Source organism: Ambystoma mexicanum, chromosome 10 (assembly GCF_040938575.1).
Source record: "Ambystoma mexicanum isolate Mex_15411 chromosome 10, UKY_AmexF1_1, whole genome shotgun sequence".
Classification (NCBI taxonomy): Eukaryota; Metazoa; Chordata; class Amphibia; order Caudata; family Ambystomatidae; genus Ambystoma; species Ambystoma mexicanum.
In genome coordinates, this window is record NC_090932.1 from 92926763 (window position 1) to 92941541 (window position 14779).

The window sequence follows — 14779 nt, forward strand, 5'->3', positions numbered from 1 at the left end:
TGTCAACATAATTGCCACATGTCTTTCTTTCCCTTTCTGAAATGCATTGCGCACATTTTAGCATCTTGAAGTTGAGGCTCCCTTTCTTTCCTTTGTGATTTAGGTTCACTAGGCCTTATGTGGGGCATCATTTCTTCACTGGCATTTTATTTTGGGGCATGTACACCATTTACTCTTGGTTTCTGGCATCCAGGTGCTATTTCACCCCACAACTCCCCACTCTTGGCTCTTTGATTAACGAGACATAGAGAAGAGCAAGGAGAGAGTGGGATGTCCATTTCCTTGTGGCCTGGGTTCATTCCAGGGATCTCCTTTAGAGCATGTCTGCTCTTTTCCTGGTTCTAAGGGCGTGGCTCTCTGGTCTGCACACCACTCTTTTTGGATTTTGGGTTTTGGTCCTATTGACAACAAAATACACATGACTTTGCATAGCATCACATCCCGGATAATGACACTTACATTTAATAACTTCATAATCAGTATAAACTACTCCCTGTAAATGTGTGAGTTTCTCCATCCGGGTTCCCGTTCTTATCCTTTATTCTTTGTATAGTTCCTGGGCTCTACCCTCACTGGGTTCTTCAATCAGTTGCAAGTTCTGTCTGGTATGCCAGCGTTTCAACTCATTCATATGAACCCATTTCGCTTCCATCTGTTCTCCTTTGGGGAGTCGGATCTTATAGGTGACAGGTGAGATGTTATCTACAATTTCAAAGGCGCCGCGCCAGGAGGGGAGGAACCTCCGCTCTTTGGTCTGGTTCCTTTGGAAATTGTACAGGTAGACCCTGTCCCCTACTTGGTACTCTTTCTTGGTCGTCTTTAAGTCGTAGTGGGTTATCATCCCCTCTGCCGACTTTTCTAGATTTCGCTGAGCGTACGCAAACGCATGCTGAAGGTGTTTTCATAAATTCTCAATGTACTCCTGTGTCGTGGATGCGTTGATCAGGGTTCTGTAGAGCAGATGCTGAGAGCAAGAGACATCACTGCCAAAGTGACAAACAAAGATACAGTAGACATGAAGCAAATATGCACTCACCATGAAGAAACACAGACACTATGTCAAAAATGCACGTAGACATGAAGAATGTTACCTGCACCATATAGACAAGAGTAACATAACAATCATTGTGTACGCTGGAACACAAGAATGATATACATATCAAACACAACAGTAATGAATGGCCATTTTGAATAAAAGGGATGGCAAAGCCACGTTAGAATGAAAGTGAAGCCTCAAAGAAGCCTTGAAGCTGCAGGGAGATTCGACTTGCTGAAATTAGCTAAAATACAGACCTGTGCAGGCCAGACCATGGTTACACAGCCCTCTCCAAGGTTACTGCGAAAAGGGAGGTTTGGATGGCTGTGAAGTAGAAAAGAAGATAATAATTCCCAAGCATTAGGCATATGTCTCTTAGATTAAGTAGAAAACAAACAACCTTTGAAGGTCAGGTGCCCATTAATTAGAAGCTTAATACTGCACGAGGAATAGTTCGACCAGGTCTCCAGTGGTCAGAGAGAAAATTAGCACCAAAATTAATATGAGCTAAAAGCCTAATAAAAGTCACCTAGGAAATGAGGAATGGTGTCTTATTTAATTAAAAGAAGCAGCTCATTGATATCACTCCCCCTACCACTGTTTCAGCTCATGTGCTGATGACCTGCTAAGTGTCCATGGTTGGCAAGACCAAAGCCAACAGATCACAGTTCTCAAAATGATGCCACTATTTAATTGTTGCATTAGCCAATTTCCTGTTGATAAGATGATGCCTTTCTTACTTGTATCAATTTAGGGGTGGTCGGAGGTGGAGCCATCAGATACTTATATCAAATAAAAAGTCTAACACCTATGTATCCTATATGTAGATAATTCCCACAACCAATCCCTCCGAACCGTAGGTTTTTGTAACCAAGATTGAACTGTGACACCAGTTGTGACTTGTTTTTCTCTAATAATCCACTGTCTTGCATTGTAAGGAGAGAGAGCTGTGGAGACTTGAGTGCTTACTGCTGTCCCTCTTTTATGTGGATTGTTAATCAAACAGGCCTTTTCCATTTACTTTGACTATTTCCGCCATTGGGTGCAGGATTTCCCAAAATGTCTGTTCTGCTAGCGATCAGAGTTTCCATGGCTCTTGTACATATGGTAGCAGTAGGGATGGTTCAGTCCAGACCCTCGGATTGTCGATTACCCTCACTACAAGACTGAGGACAGCAGGGTGACCGGTGGAGAACAGTTAATTACGTGTGAACTGAGACGGTTGCCAGGAGACCCCTTGGAGAAGATCCTGCCTGGTCCCTAAGGGCATCCCGCAGGCCGAGGGAGAGTGGCCGATTGTGGGAGGATCGATACCGAAGACCTTGGCTGATCTACGGATGCAAGCATAAAGCTTCGAATTGGCAAACAAAGGAAGGAGGGATTGGCCTGTATAGATTGAGGAATTGTGAGATGATTTTTGAGAGCATATCCGTAACAAGGGTTATGGAAGGTGACGTCACACATTAAAGAGATACAAGGATACCTTGTCAAGAGGGCAGGGAGATGGATGTGGGTTTGGGGATGTGTTGTGTCATTTCTGAAGGTGCGCCTGTATATGTAGTGATTGAGTGCACCAGTGCTTGCCTAGACTCATGCCGCTTGGACTAGCGCCCCTAGTCACATCCGAGGTGAGAGCTTATTGAGACGCACTCTATCATAATGACATGTAAATGCTCGACACTTACTCCCTTTCAAAATCGACGTGTATGGGATTTCCTTCACTCCACCAAGGAGAGTAATGTAACTCGAACATTGTCATTAATCCAGAGACTAGATAACTGTGATTTGTCGCATCTTACCCTTGTGCACATACATTGAACGATCAAGCCGATTGTTTCCTATGTGTTATTTTCAAACGTGTTTGCAACTGTTGTTATTATCAAATTCTACGTACTGCCGAACGATGCCATGTCTAGCCTATTCAAACCAATGAGCACTAGTTAACACGTGTATCTCTCTATTAGAACCGTAGGCGCTCCGATCTCTCATTGCACGTGGTCGGAAACCCACGTGCTACGCAGCGCTAGCTATAATGTATCCCACATATCTTTGCACACAGCAGGGCTGTCAGAAGATGTGGTGAGGCCCGGGGCAAAACATTTGGTGAGGCCCCCTTACAATTTTTTGCACTCGGCCAGCGGCGGCATATCCGCACACAGGAGACTTGAGAAATCTACCCTTGAGTTTGTGTGCAGGATCCCAAATATGGTTTATTACTACTTTCTCTACTGAAGAAAGGTTCATGCCAGACTAACTTTTTTATTATATGAATAAATATATATAAGATGGCTTGAGCTCTCCACTGCGCCACCTCCAATTCTCTGAGGGTCAATCACTTTTCCAAGCAAAGAGTTGAGGGCAGATCTCTTTCTTCGGCTGGGGCCTCCCTCTGGAAACAGCTCCCTGCCTCGCTGAAACTTGAGGAGAACCATCTCAAGACTTGTCTCTTTGCTTCTGCCTTCCCTCTTCCTCTCCGTTGCTGATCACCTGCCTGATCCATGCACTGGTCACCTGGTCAAGCTCTGAATTCGGGCCCAGGTCCCTGCCTGTCCTGTTGCAATCCCGCACTGCCTCTTGGCTCCCCTGCACTTGTGGTCTGTATCTGTAACCCCTACAGTCCCTGCTATTGCTCTTATTCTCCACCCGTTGGCTGCAGTTATGAGTACTCACACTTGCCACCAGTTGGCTGCACTCTTGTTTCTCCTTTGTTCCTGCACTTCTGCATCCTACCCCACCCTCGGCACTTCTTCCCTCCCCCATTCCATGCTCTTGCACGATCTGAATGACACAAGGCCTAGTAAGATCTGTGTTTTGTCCTACTCTTTTGTTTCTCCCTCCTTGCCTTGTCGCGCCTAGAAACACTTGCGTACAGGCACGTTATAAATGCCATATCATATCATTAAGGAGCACATCATACACAGTGACAAATGATGTACAGTGGAGGCCGGTACATTTCTGAACTTAAGAGGCTTAAATGTTTGTTCCAATTAGCCAAGATCAACAGAGCACAGTGAGGGAGCCCAAACCAAACAAGGGTGGCTTGGGGGGGGGGGTTCTCACTCCCAAGAAAATGTTTGAAACATTGGGTTAAAAGTATGCATTTTACAGCACTTTCTTTGCAAAATTGGGTAGAAATCCACGCAGTTTGCAATTGGTTTTGTATGGAAGCACATGGAAATTCCCAATAGTTGCAAATCACAAATTGTGCATAGGAACATTTTCCAATACATTTCATGCCGCCTTTCCACGCGAGATATGCTAGTATAAACATATATTCATGCTGGCTGTTCTAATTATGTTGATGCAGGCTGCATCAATATTTGCCATTATTACCATATACGGATTCCCAACCAGTAAAAATGCCATGCCACAGAAAGTATATCCAGGCTGACTGTGTACCATAAGTGTTATTACTGGCTAGATTGGCCTACATTCAAAGTGGGCCAATTTAGCCAGGTAGTATGTTTGTTTTAACCTTGATGCATAGTCCTGTGCATCAAGGGTAAAGCAAAAAGAGCACTGGCAATGGTAACAGTTTGGGCATTCGTGTAGGCATGGGAAAGGCACTTCTGTATTGGTATTAGCTGGCCATTGATAGTGCCAGTGCAAAATGGTTTGAGTACCTGAGCAGCTAATAGCAGTGCCTCGTAAATGCCTAATACTTATACACAAGCCAAAACTGTTGGCATTGCCAATGCTTATTTTTAAAAGAATTTCAGCGAAAGACATGCAGGGTGTTTTTAAATTGAGTGGCTAAAGGCAGACCTGATTAAGACATTTTTATTACACCAGTTACGTGTTTACAACTCCAATGAAGTCAGGAACTCTCAGAGGACTCCTTTGAGGAACACTTGCAGGCACATTGAGGGCTAGGTTTGATGGCAAGGCATGTTTAAAACTAGCTGTGTTCCAGTGAGGAGGTGTTTTGGGTGGGGAGGGCAGGAACTGGGTGAGAATTGCCATAGGGATTAGCATGGCCATGAGAAGTCACTTCACTGTTAGCACCTGCATTCCTATCCATACATTTTTAGGTAATTGAAATCGTGATGTGGGGTTAGCACTTGCATGCTAGGGGAGTGATTAGAAGGGAAGTGGTGACATGAGACATCTCATTCTCACAGCAGTCCTTAAGTGTGATGTTTCAGAAATGAAGGCAAGAGGTAGCTGCTTGTAACATTGAAGCTTCACCAGAATAGTCTCATTTGAAAAGTGGAAAGATTTTAGGTGCCCCCACACAAGGAAGTTTGCCCCTTCCTCACAGCTACTGACTTTAGCACATCTCCCAACATTTGAAGTATTAGTCCCCTTTGCCCCCTGACATTTTAGCCTAGGTGCACCTCTGATGCCATGAACCCACCCCTTAATGAAGTGGACCCAGGGCGGCTACATTTAGGGGTGGTGCTGAACACACACTCACAAAAAACACTTTCACCCATGCATTCAACCACCAGTTACACAACTCCATACATGCATGTATACATAAAACCAAACACAGCATTGACACACACCTCAACATGCACGCATGCATTCATACATACACATATACATACTAATTTAATTTAAGTACACATATACACTTTTAATTTAAAATAGAAAACACTTACCTTACCTCCATGCACCCTTAAAAAGCATCCATGCAGCCGACACGTAGACATGCTGCCTGACAAGAGAGAACTCCTCTCCCATCAGTCAGCGTGGTCTCGCTGAGCAACGTGAACACACTGATTGACAAGCGAGGAGTCCTCTCTAATCAACATGAACACACTGAGTGACAGGAGAACTCCTCTCCTGTCAGTCAGCGTGGCCATGCTGATCAACGTGAACATACTGACTGACAAGAGAGAACTCCTCTCCAATCAGTCAGCATGATCATGCTAACATGAACACACTGACTGACAGGAGAGGAGTCCTCTCCCATCAGTCAGTGTGGTCACACTGACAACATGAACACACTGACCTACAAGAGAGAACTCCTCTCCCATCAGTCCGCGTGGTCACACTGACAACATGAACACACTGACTGACAAGAGAGAACTCCTCTCCTGTCAGTCAGCGTGGTCATGTTGAGCAACGTGAACACACTGACTGACAAGAGAGAACTCCTCTCCAATCCGTCAGCGTGGTCATGCTGAGCAACGTGAACACACTGACTGACAAGAGAGAACTCCTCTCCCATCAATCAGCGTGGTCACACTGACAACATGAACACACTGACTGACAGGAGAGGTTTCCTCTCCTGTCAGTCAGCGTGGTTATGCTGAGCAACGTGAACAGACTGACTGACAAGAGAGAACTCCTCTCCCATCAGTCAGAGTGGTCACACTGATAACATGAACACACTGACTGACAAGAGAGAACTCCTCTCCTGTCAGTCAGCATGGTCACACTGATAACATGAACACACTGACTGACGATAGAGAACTCCTAACTCATCAGTCAGTGTGGTCACACTGACAACATGAACACACTGACTGACAAGAGAGAACTCCTCTCCTGTCAGTCAGCATGATCACGCTGACATGACCACACTGACTGACAGGAGAGGAGTCCTCTCCCATCAGTCAGTGTGGTCACACTGACAACATGAACACACTGACTGACAAGAGAGAACTCCTCTCCCATCAGTCAGCATGATCACGCTGACATGACCACACTGACTGACAGGAGAGGAGTCCTCTCCCATCAGTCAGTGTGGTCACACTGACAACATGAACACACTGACTGACAAGAGAGAACTCCTCTCTCATCAGTCAGCGTGGTCACACTGACAACCTGAACACACTGACTGACAAGAGAGAACTCCTCTCCTGTCAGTCAGTGTGGTCACGCTGAGCAACGTGAACACACTGACTGACAGGAGAGGAGTCCTCTCTTGTCATTCAGCATGTCCACGTTTTCAGCTGAATGACGGGAGGCAGCAGAGCTCACTTCTGAGCCCTGATGTCTCCCATTATTTTGCTGTTTGTTGCGGAGCCAAACGGCTTCACAAGAAATAGCAAAATCATTGCAGGGGCAGCACAGTCCCCCGTGTGAATAAAGGACACGGGAAACTGTGCTGCCTTCCACTTAGGAGGGGGCCGCGAGGCCCCCAGCAAGCGCGAGGCCCGGGGCAGTTTGCCCCCCCTGAACCCCCCTCGTGACGGCCCTGGCACACAGCCTATAGCAAGCCCAAGGCCTATAGCAAGCCCACATATCCTTGCCTCACTCCTCAGTGTGCACCTCGGGGCCCTCCCAACACGGCCTATAGCAAGCCCACATATCCTTGCCTCACTCCTCAGTGTGCACCTCAGGGCCCTCCCAACACGGCCTATAGCAAGCCCACATATCCTTGCCTCACTCCTCAGTGTGCACCTCAGGGCCCTCCCAACACGGCCTATAGCAAGCCCACATATCCTTGCCTCACTCCTCAGTGTGCACCTCAGGGCCCTCCCAACACGGCCTATAGCAAGCCCAACGATCGTAAGCTAAACACTTGGTTAACTCGTGCTACCTATGAGATATCTATGCCTGACTGCAATGCATAGCCTGCTATAAACTGCATAGTCTACAGTGGCGGCCGCTTTAATAGGGCGGAGGGGCGCCGCCCCCCCACCCATAGCCCCCACAACACCAAGGAAGTGTGCAGAAGAAGAGAACAGTGTTCACACAAGTTCTCTGATCTTCGCCTTCTGCTCTGCATAATTTTTGCACAGCGTGGCAGCAAATTAAATGATTAAATAATGAATCTGCCAGCCGGTCTAATGTTGATGTGCTGTCTTCATGGCTGCTGGGCCTGCCACACTGACAGAGCAGGGGCGCGTCCCATTTTCCGCAGCTTTTTTCAATGTAAAATGCGTGGAGCTCGTAGCGCCACGTATTTTACGTAGCTTCATGGAATATAAGATGCTGGCGGGGCGCTAGAGAGGTGGCCCCGCCAGTATTGATCTGTGCGCAAACAGCGCACCACTGTCAGGATCTGACACCCACTGTAACTTGGCATAGCAACAAGGAATTTATTGGAATGTCATTGGCTGTTTGTCAGCCAATGACATTCATGTTTGTGGGTGGGATGATGGGCGCACGCTTGTATCCGGGGCCCCCTTCTCAGTTCCTGCCGAGTTGTTGTTGACTGTAGAAGTAGAAGACTTCTGAGCTGCACAGAGAACAGCAGAGGGCCCCCATCTCGTACACAGCCAGGCTGGTAAGCGTGTGTGTGTTAGTGAGAAGGACACTTCCGTACGGTGCTCCCAGGACTGTCCAAGCCATGCACTGGGAATGCAGGGCCTAGTTGTGATGTTAAGTGTGTCACCGATGCTGGTAAGGCCAGGTAGGCCCTGCATCAACGCTCGGCTCTCACTGCCAGCGCGACAGATGTGGCATACGGTTTGGCACAGTGTGCCCAGTCTGTACTGTAGTGCCTCTAATTTTTGGCAAAGTTTATACGCGCGCACTTTGAAAATGTGGCATTTTTAAAGTCAGCAAGTAAAAAGTATATTTATGAGCGCTCGCATTACGAGCACATTAATTTTTGGCAAAATTTGTGCTTAATGAGCAAGGCACCTCAGCTAGCATCATGTAGTTAGCATATACGCACGTATTTATTGAGGGGAAACAGTAAAGCACGCTTTTGTCTTTATTCCCCAAGCATTGAAGTCACATACCTAATTACATTCGCCTCCAATTTGTGGCACTTGTCAAAATCAATAATACACAGGCGGTATTTTTTATACAATCTGTTTATAAACAGTTGACGCGCATTTTTCAATGTTCCACTTTTCTTGAGACTGCTCACTTATTAATATTAGCAAATGGAGACATGTGAATTTGGAAAGGAAACGAATGATCAAAGATTCACTGCACTTAATTCAAATGTATGTTCTATTCAGGGATCTAACCCGGTTAATACTTTTGCAACAAACCGCGTTAAATCAGACAAGGGTAACATACAACACAGGTAAAACCATTTTTAAAAATTCTTTCATGTTGTATTGCAAAATTTGCAAAAATTGCATTGTTTATGGAAGGTCAAGCAGAGAGTTAGCAGGCTTCAAAAGGAGCATGTTTATAGCAACACTTAGCATGCCACACACTACGCATTGCACGCTAAGATCACTGCTCTGCTGCTGGTTTAAGGATATGATAATCCGCCTCACTGATGTATTTGCCCCTCATCTCATTTCTCACTTTTACTTCCCTTTTTTTGCACGCATGCTGTGTATGGCCATCTTATCACCTTTCAGGCCTCCTGCCACCAAGTCCCCTTTAATGGTCAGCCCACACCCAACTGCAGCTGCGCAGTGCCTCTTGCCACCCGCTGGATTCTGCCTTTATAAGTTATGGGTTAAGTTACGAAGGTGCAAAGCACAGCAATCCGTAAGGAATGGCAACTACTGTGCCTAGATACCACTTAATGAATGCCACAGATGAACCTGCTCTAGTAAGAGGGTAAAGAGGGTAAAGAGTTAACCCTGTATTTTGACCCTGACCTCTCTTCCTTCCATTATTATTGCATTTAAGAGTGGTAGTTGTCTGTATATTATTGGGTGATGGGGTTTTCTGCCTTTAAGGAGCTGTAATGCATCCCCTCCCACCAACGTATTGTGGTTAAACCACTGTAAAATAGCTATTGGGGGACTTTTGGTTCTGGTCACATGCAATGTATTTTAGACACTGATGGGGGCTGGGGGTGTTTTTATAGTATTTTTTAATTGTTAAGACGAGCTGCCCGCCCTTCAGAATTACCTCACGTTTTATTCTGTTACATAATTTATGCAACTTCTAATTTTTCCTCATTTAATGCACACTTCCAAACATGGCCAGACCTTTGGGGTTTTGCTAATTTACCACGGTTACTGGAGTGGAAATCCATTGAAAACACAATTTCACTCTCCCGGAATATGCTTCCCGTGCATGTATGCTCATTGAGGGTAAATCACTGACCCATTCTGGAGGGAACACTGGTCACCTGCTGGGTTTATCACAGCTGTGTTAAACCGAAGCAGCCAATTTCAAGTGTTAGACCCCCCGCCCCCACACGATAGCAGTAACAAGGGGACACACTGGTGCTTTGGATGAAGCCCAGTACCTCAAGGATGAATGACACCTCCTTGTCCCACTGGGGCCTAACATGTCGAGGACAGCAAGCCATGGGACCAGGCTGGTCATTGGTCATTAGTCAAGGTGAGAAAACCCTCCTACAAACAGGACAGACAACACCAGATGCTGAGAATATTCTGCAGCCCAGGCCTCCTTCCTGCATCCTGTAGTGCTTTAATTGGGCTGTTTTACCTAATTGCATTTCAACATCAAAGGCAGTTTTATTTTAAACCTCACCACTTTTGTCATTTGACACTGGGAGGCATGGTGGAACAGAACAGCCTTTGGTAACAGGGACTATGTTTTTTTTTTAATATATAAGGCAACACATTTCGGTGGGCAGGGGGCTAATACTTCAAATGTAGGGAGAGGAGGTAACTTCAGAGAGTTTGGGAGAAGGGCAAACTTACTTGTGTGGGAGCATCTAACTTCTTTATACACTCTAATGAGACTATTCTGGTGCACCTTCAATGTTACAAGCAGTTAACTCTCTCCTTCACGTCTGAAACCATACACTTAAGGACTGCTGTGAGAATTAACTGTCTCCTGTTCCCCAACATTTCAAGGTGGGGACACTAAAGCCCAATCTGCCCAATGGTCGCTACACCACTGTGTAGGGAGGGGGGGGGGGGGTTATCTGTGTCTTAGTATGGCCCTGATGAAAAATCTGTGTTCTCAATATAAGACATTAGAGAATTAAGTTTGGCCAGCACAGCAGATCTGGATGAAGGCATATGAATGCCAGTAAAAGCATGACAAAATTATATTTTTCCATCATTACTGGATATCTATATAATGAATGTCTTTATACATACACCATAGTACCAGGTATTCTCAATGCAAACTGCTGTAAAATACACCATCACACCTGCACACGAAAGAATAATGTACCACCATTAGTATATAAAACCTAATGATTTTATGTCATATTTCTGTGGGTTTGGATAGTAAATTGCACACTTTAGAAGCCAATTTACATTGATGTGGGTTGGCCTCGCTCGCTCACTTCAAAATTCTCCCGGAGAAATGTACGCCCCACCAGCTTTCAAAGTCACCAGCCGCCACTGATAGTCTATATTGATTGTAATTACTATGAAGCTGACTTGTCTAGGGGTTAAATGCCCGTGTTCTGCTGTATAAATGATACTGTGAAGTCATCTCATTTTGACTATTCCACATACAGTACAATGCATAATATATACACTATCATAATTGCTATTGCATCGGCACATGGCCTACAGCGACTACTAGCAGTTTTGCTGTTTTGACGGAGCCTGATGCAGACTGTAGATAGCCATTTTCATCAGCCTGTAGCGCACACACAATCTATTCAGTCCATTAGGGACCCAGTTTTACAAGCATCCCTACAGCGCATGGCAGAGTATCCAGCTGGGTCACAGGTTGCTGCTCTTCCAATGCATAGTTGCCCTTTTCCTCCTATACTATGCATGCCACCAACCACCGTACAGTTATACTTCTCTTCACTTTAGCAGCAACCTGCTACTGTGCCATAGAGGTTGACTCTTATCAGCCAAAGCTTAAACACTCAACAATGACTGACTTCCTCTACGCTACTGGGGATCAAACCCACTAAATTCCTCTCACATCTGAAGTATAGCCTCATACAAACATTAGACCGCTGCGTATAGGTGGGAATATGAGGGCCAACAGGTGTCACACTCAGACAGAACTACAAATGTTAGCATGGTAAAGGTCAGGTTACCCACTAACCAATATAAGCTCAAACTCTGCATACTTATCTCACTCAAAAAACTCACAACCATCTCTTGCACATTAAGCCGCACGCACTTCACAACACTGCAACAACACATAAGCCGGAACAACAGCACACGCGGACTGACTCCAATCCGATAGCCGCACCAAAGCTCAGCACCCGGTGTATATGGAGTTGAAGCTGCCAACAGAACACCACTCCTCTCACTATCCTACTCCCTTCTTCACTTTACTAACCCATCCCACCTTTATCGCTTACAGATCCGCCTAAGCGCCTGGGGACCAATTCCGTTGGTGACGGTGCGCGGTACAAATACCTTTAACATTTACATTCCTACCAAATTTAAATCTAGGTATTAAGCTCCACAATTTAAATCTAGCTAGCCCGACCGACTCAGCAGATACTATAACTCCTAGTCAATGGATTAACCTTTATGCCACGAAACCAACACCTAACCAGCCTTGCTCCATTGGAGTCAGAAACGGCAGGCTTGGCTCTAGACTTGCCAGATACATCTACTTACAGACTAAACCGTTAGCTAAACCTAGTCCTCTCCTAGTGCCAAACAACCACACACCTAACACTAACTATACTAAAAAAAACAAGAGGCAACCAAAGGAAGTACTGCCCTAACCCCTCTCTCATTACTAGCCCTCACCTCAAAGATGCCTTAATAGATGCCAGATCTATGGTTGCACATGCCATAGATATAGCCGACTTAATTAATACTGGAGAACTAAACTTCCTAGCCATCTCCGAGACATGGCTGCAAGCCGTGGCAGGACTGGCTCTGCTACTGGCCATACCTGACAAGTATACTATTGTGAGAGCAGACAGAGTTACCTCAAAAGGAGGCGGCATTGCTTTCATTGCGAAGTCGAGCCTAGGGCTCAGAGTATCCACCTCTCCCATCGTTAAGTCATATGAATTACTCACGGTCAAACTAACCACAACTGACTCAAGCACTCTCTATCCACCTAGTTTACAGACCTCCTGGTCCCATTGGATCCTTTGAAGAAGACATCACTACAATACTGTTAGCTAATATCAAACTTACCTCCCAAATATCACTGTTATGTGACTTCAACCTGGGTTTCCATGATCCTAACGACCAACACGCAAAGGCATTAAACTGGGTAGCAGATTTCAATTGCAAGACTATAATAACATCGGTCAAACCCCAGACGTGGACCGACCATCATTTAGTATCTTTCACCACAACCGCCAAGCGATTGATAAGTAAGACTAACCTGATTGCTCCGTCTCTACCCACCAGGAACAAACGGAACATCACAGCAGATAATCTTCTGCCCCTCCTGATTCCCACCTTGAACTCATCACCAGAGTCCTCGGACCCAGCCGCACTAGTAGACCTATATAACTCTACTATGACACAAGCTCTAGACACTATCGCCCCAGTCAAAATGTGTAAACATAAACCTAGAGCACACCTTAACTCATGGTTCACACCTCAGCTAAAAGACTTGCAGGCAGAGAAAAGAAAATTGGAAGTCCTGTGGAAAAATATCCCTTCCAAAGAAAAAAAACACAATTTGACCGAAATGTCTACCAAATACAAAGCGAAACCTACAACGCCAGGATCAACAAAGCCAGTTCCAGTACTAAGGAACTCTTTGTGATCTTGAGGGAATTGGAATCCCCTATCCCACCTGAGGATTTGTGCACTAAGGATAAAGTATCGTGTACTAACATACTAGGCCATATTGAAACCTGGCTGAAGGAACAGATGGTTCTTTCTGACATTCATTTTGGCTTCTGCCCGGGAGTAGGCACTATGGAGCAGAGCCTTAATTTGTATCTTCTGGTGGCAAACTCAGTCTTTTGTAGGGGAGAGGTGGTATATTTAGCCTTTATGGACCTGAGCACGGCATTTGACAAGATAGACAGGCCAAAGCTTTGGGCAGTGCTCAGGTCCATGGGCTGCCCTGGGGCCATGCTGAAGGTTTTGATGGAAATCCACAACAATAATGAGGCTTGTGTTTGCAGTGGTCTAGGGGATCACTGCACAGCGTGCTTTAGGGTCGGCTGTGGAGTGAGGCAGGGCTGTGTTCTAGCCCAAATCTGTTTTTGCCTCTATATTAATGACCTCTCGAAGGATTTGTTGACTATTTTGGCAGATTTTTTGGTATTGGGGGTGGTCGGGCATTTCCTGTGCTAGCTTACGCGGATGACACTGTATTGCTAGCCAGGCCCCCGAGAGCATTGCAGACCTTGATTAATGCGTATGCAGCATTTATGAGCAATTTGTGGTTAAAAATGAACTCTAAAAAATCAGCTGTGATGGCATGCGTGGGCAGAAAACGGCCAGCTGCAGTGCGACCCATGATTTGTGCTGGAGAAGTTATCCCCAAGGTGAAGGTCTTTGATTACCTGGGGATTAGATTCTTGGAAGCCATCACGGGGAATGCACACCTAACTAAGCAGTCCGCTAAAATGAGCCAACAAATAGGGTATAGTTTTCGCTTCATGTCCCGTTGTGAGGGTCAACCGTTAGATGCAGTATCTAAGATTTATGTCACACAAGCAAAGGCAGTTACATCATCTGGGGCTCAATTGTGGGGTTTCCAGAAGGCTGGTGAGTTACAAGTCAAGGAGATTATATTTTTGAGGAGGTTATTGGACTCCATAACTCTTCAGCATGCACTGCTATTCATAGAGAATTGGGCATGGAATTTTGGGAGGATCAGTGGGCATTGGCCCCTATACGGTTCGGCTATGGGCGAATGCTCATGCCTCTCTTTCACTTCCTCATTAGTTCTGTTTTGGAGAGGACAGGGTGGCAACAAATTCCTTGGCTGGACTATATAGCAAAAGCCTTAGGAGAGGCCAATTTAAGTTTTCTTTTTCCTCTAGCAGCTCTCCTATCCAAACCAATGGCGAATGGGTATTAACTTGTTCTGGGTGAAGCGTTT

The 14779-nt window shown here is 45.6% G+C and overlaps 1 long non-coding RNA gene across 1 annotated transcript in view; it reads left to right on the plus strand.

Annotated features, from left to right (window-relative positions):
* The first annotated feature begins 8136 nt into the window (after positions 1-8136).
* Positions 8137-14779, plus strand: part of LOC138493129 (uncharacterized) — a 364623-nt gene continuing 357980 nt past the window's right edge. The window contains exon 1 of the long non-coding RNA XR_011276272.1: positions 8137-8216. This is a non-coding gene — a long non-coding RNA (uncharacterized lncRNA). The remainder of the gene's footprint in view (positions 8217-14779) is intronic.